We start from the raw sequence: 5237 nt of genomic DNA on the forward strand, positions 1-5237 counted from the left end.
TACCGCAGTTGGGCCTGGCTTTTTTGTTAATAATTTGCCTAAGTTGAGCCTTTGTTAAATTATATATATTTTTTCTTTCTTTCTTTCTTTTTTTTTTTTTTTTTTTTTTTTTTTTTACGTTACTACATTCAAACTTATTTTTATACTTTGTCTTTGCCTTTCTGTTTGGTCCACTACAATCCAAATGATTCTAGTGAAGGTGTATGGAGTTTAAAAACACAGTGGAGCACTTCCTGTATTACCACATAACATCACATGGTGGAACAGAGTGTTTTATGTTTCAAAGATGAACTCAGTCTAAATATGCAGGATTTGTGCGTCAAATATGTGTGACTGAAACAAAACACAACTCCAGATATGTTTGTAATGAAAAAACAGCATTATAACAGAAAATAGATCAGAAAATAGCATAAGATGGACCCTTTAAAAAGCCAAATGTATTTTACTGCTATCTAAATATTACTCCATTCCTCCTTGATTAAATCCACTGTAAATCATATTAACTATACCTATGGAAGATGGTAACAAGTAGAAAAAAAACACTTCTTGGTAACTTTTCAAAATAGAGATATCTGTGTTTACAATTGAACTCTGAACTTAACTGAGTTACGAAACACTTTACAGTCCAAAAAATATACATAAAACAACAACAAGTGTTGAAAAGGTCAGAACACTGCACTTCTAGTTTAGTTACAAGTCAAAATTGTGTTATTATTATTTGTGAAATGTGATGCAATACATCAGATATGTCATTTTTAAAGCATAAAAGATTAAGTACACAGGAAGTAGAGTCACTGTTGATAATCTGCTGCTTCACCCTGATCCGTGCGCTGTGTGGATGTGAGGATGTGAGGATGTGAGGATGTGAGGAGCTACTCGCCTTTTTACTTTCAAAGAGCACATCAAACTGGGTTAATAGCGCGGTTTTATGGACTGGGTGTCATCATTTGCAGAGGACAATTTCTATGGATAATGTGAATGAGATGCTGCACTTTAAATTGACCGCTTTACGAGGGGTGAGGAATAAAGTCTTCTCATTATTTTCGCTATTTCCCAAGTTGTATCTTATGTCCATCACTCTGTCTGCCCCAGATTGTCTGTTTTATTGACTGTTTCCATAGCGTTGTTGATGTTCGGTGGTTATGATCTGACAGAGCAGCTCAGAGTCACACTGACACCACACAGGAGGAGTGCAGCGGCTTTAAAATCACACACGAAGACGCAAAGTCGGGTCAAGCCAGGCGTACACTCAGCCCGAGCTCAAACTGTACGATCAAATCACAGGGTTTAAAAGCTCACAGCTCACAATTCATATTCTTACACTATACGAACGACTTCAACAGTGTGAAACTTTCATGAGAGGCGACTGGATTTCAAACAGGTTTGATATTCTTGCGATCTATAATTACCGATCGGGAGCTGGTTGTGAAGTATTAATCAGTTCTCGTTACCCCGTGTATACTACAAGAAGCACAACAATTAAGCCAAAACTGCAATCTCAAAACCAGTCACACGAGTGAAAAATTGGCTCAAAAGGAGAAAAAAATCACACAGTGTACCTAGCTTCACGCTTCCCCAAACTCGGGAAGAAGCAAAGCTCAGCCAGAATCAGGCAAATTCTCCTGTAGAGTGTGGCGGCCTTTAAATACCCATTTCACGCATCAAATTCACAAAACAATCAAACATTAACAAACTACTACAAGGTGAAATCAAACAAATGCCTGAATGAATAAAAAGCTTTAAGCTGGTTTTAAAAAGTGCTGACACATTAAGTTTTTCTGAAAATTCCACATAGAATTCCACAGACCTGGGGCATAAATTGCAAAGTTACAGTCCCCTCTAGTGGCAAATTTGGTCCCTGGCCCCACAGAAAGGGTTCCTCACTAGACTGTAACTGTCACAATAATTACTGTATTGTCTTATTGTTCAATATGTGGAACAATATATTTTGGGGGTCGGTGGTCAGCATTTATCGTGTTTAACTTTTCTTTGTAATAATGGAAAGATGTGAGTTATTTTTGTTGTAATACACTGTAGAGTATTATTTTTTCATTTTGCAACTTATTTGTTACAGCTCATGCCTTTTAATGATATTGTATGTTTAAAAATGGTTTATTGGGATTATCTTGCTTTATTTAAATTTTGTGTCAGTGGCAGTAGTTTCAGTATTATACTTTATCTTTATATTTCTGTGTAGGTATATATTGTACAAATATACAAAATTTGTAATTGTATCTGACTTGCATTATGTCCACAATTATTAGACAAATAGGTTTTTAGACCATACAACTCCAAGCTGTATATACATGAATTCTTATTGGATTTAAGCATATCAGGTGAAGGGAGGATGTGGCCTAAGTCAACATCCCATATTAAGGTATGCAGAATTATTAGGCAGCTTCTTTTCCTCAGGCAAACAGCCAAAAACTTTAAGATTTTTGAGATTAAACTGACTCTGAAAAGACAAAATTGTAAAAAGTCTTTCAGAGGGTGTAGCACTCTTGAAATTGCAAAGATACTGGGGTGAGGTCACAGAACCATAAAACGTTTTGCTGAAAATAGTCAACTGTGTCACAAGAACTGTGTTGACAAAAAATATGCAAATTAACTGCAAGAGATTTGAGAAGAATGAAACATGAAGCTACCAGGAACCCATTATCCTCCAGCGCTGTCATTTTCTAGAACTGGCTCTCCAGGCAACCTACCTGGAGAGCCCAGAAGTACAAAGTGTTCAGTGCTCAGAGACATGGCCAAGGTGAGGAGGGCTGAAACAGGACCACTACCACCAACAAGAAACATAAGCTGAAACATCAAGACTGGGACAAGAAATATCTGACAAAACAAAGCCAGATTTTTTAAAGGTTTTATGGACTGATGAGATAAGAGTGACTCTTGATGGACCAGATGGATGGGCCTGTGGCTGGATCAGTAATGGGCACAGAGCTCCACTTCGACTCAAATGCCAGCAAGGTGAAGGTGGGGTACTGCCCAATACACTCAATATGGGCTGGTATTATTAAAGATGAGCTTATTGGACCTTTTCGGGTTGAAAATGGTCTCAAAATGAGCTCCCAAACCTACTGCCAGTTTTTAGAAAATACTTTCTTCAAGCAGTGGTAAAGAAAAAAGTCTGTATCTTGCAAGAGGATCATGATTTTTAAGCAATACAATGCTCCATTGCATGCATCAAAGTACTCCACTGTGTGGCGAGCCAGTAAAGGCCTTAAAGATGACCTAAACCTTGTTGAGAACTTGTGGGCCCTTCTTAGATGGGAGATTTACAGTGAAGGAAAACAGTCCACTTCTCTGAACAGTGTCTGGGAGGCGATGGTCGCTGCTGCACAAAATGTTGATCGTCAACAGAACTGACAGACTCCATGAATGAAAAGCTTATAACCATTATTGAGAAGAAAGGTGGCTATACTGGCCACTGTTTGTTTGTTTTTTTTCTTCTTTTCTTTTCTTTTTTTTTTGTTTGTTTGTTTTTTTGTAAATTTTGAGTTGTTTACTATTCTGACAGATGAAAATAAACAAATGAGAAGGGAAAAAGTCAATTTTTCTTTGTTAATTTGAATAATTCTGCACATTAATAGTTGGTCAATAATTGTGCAGACATAGATTTTTTCTTAAAATAGCCAAAACTTCACTTTTACTTTTTTAAATATTCAGGTTTCAGGTTGATTAACATTTTGGATTGACTGAGAGCACAGTAATTGTTCAGTTATAGCATGAATCTTAATAAATACACTGCACACAGTGTAGATGTAATGCTGTTGTAATAGTCAATTTGATATGTTTCATGTAACCAAAAAAATAATTCTTATGAAAGAGAGAAAAAAAAAAACATCCAAAACACTTGAGTATGTTGTGCAACATTTCCTATTCATTCAGTTTATTTATTTATTTTTGCAGTAAAACCTCTCTATAAAACCTTTTTAACCAGCTTTGCCTGGAATGTTCCACAATAACTATCTTATATTTATTCAATTTCTTCACCTGGTGGTATCTCCTGCTTGTCTCCATGCAGATGGCACATGTTTAATGCCATACTGTGGAACATTCCAAAGCAATAACCTCTTCATGGAGATGAGCAGATTGTGTCCACCTGCCACCAGAAAAGTTGCACTGTGCACCTTTAAATAAATTAATTGTATTACGGTAAATGGTCACATTATTATATAGTGCTTTTCCACCTTCAAGGCACTCAAAATTGCTTTTCTATCACACACACACATTCATACCCCAGTGTATGCAGACCCCAGGTGCGAGGTGGGTTAACTGTCTTGCCCAAGGACACAACAGAAGCATTCATCTGTGGGAGTTGGAATCTCACTATCAACCTGTGGATCAGTGGATCTGACCTCTCAACCAATATTATCAATCAGGATTGTCCTCCTAACCAGCTCACGCTACAGTTCACCTCATTCTCCAGCAGGGGGCAGGAGTGCACTATTGCTACTCTCCTCTCTTGTGGATGCAAGCAGAGGAGAGACCAGGCCCACTCAATGGTGATTAAGGCTGTGCTGATGAGTCACGGGGAGGGGGTGGGCCTTGAGATGGGGTGGAGGGGTAGTAAAGGTGGGATAGGGAAAGAGAGAGGGGAGGGGGGGTAGATAGATAAAGAGAGAGAGAGAGCAGGGGAGGGGAGGGCCGTATGGGCACACACTAGTCCAGGTGTCCTCTCACGTTGCCAGCAGGCTGACAGATCTCTGCTGTCTGCCCATGAATCTCTGGCTCCGCGCTCAGGCCAGGGTCGCGCCGCGGAACACTTATCTGTCGTGCACGCCCCCTTTTACCCACGTGCACGCTTGCTTACCACGTGCACGCTGTGGGGGCCGGCGTGCACGTGCAGAGAGGAACAGCTCGGCAAAACACCAGAGTGTCAAGTTTGGCATGTGCTGTTTAAGAGCTGACGGCTCCAGAAAAAAAACAAGTGAGATTGCATTATATTGATAAGCTTTGTCTATAACTTGGCCCCTAGATACGGTATTGATATTTTGCAACTGATGTCAGGAATGTTCCCTGGAGATATGATGCTAACTGTAGGCTCTGCTCTGTCTGATGCTCTGCTGAACTTTAAAGGAACAGTTCGGAATTTTGGACACAGGGCCTCATTTCCTAGTTAGTGTTGGAGATGTGCGGAGACACTTTTTAAAATATTCCATCCAGTCCTTGTATTTGCAGAGGTCGCCGGTGCTAGGCTAGTGCATGTCAATGGCCATAGTTAGCCTGTCACT

The sequence above is a fragment of the Boleophthalmus pectinirostris genome, unplaced genomic scaffold (assembly GCF_026225935.1).
Source record: "Boleophthalmus pectinirostris isolate CB_2022bp ecotype Guang Dong unplaced genomic scaffold, ASM2622593v1 HiC_scaffold_21, whole genome shotgun sequence".
Lineage (NCBI taxonomy): Eukaryota > Metazoa > Chordata > Actinopteri > Gobiiformes > Gobiidae > Boleophthalmus > Boleophthalmus pectinirostris.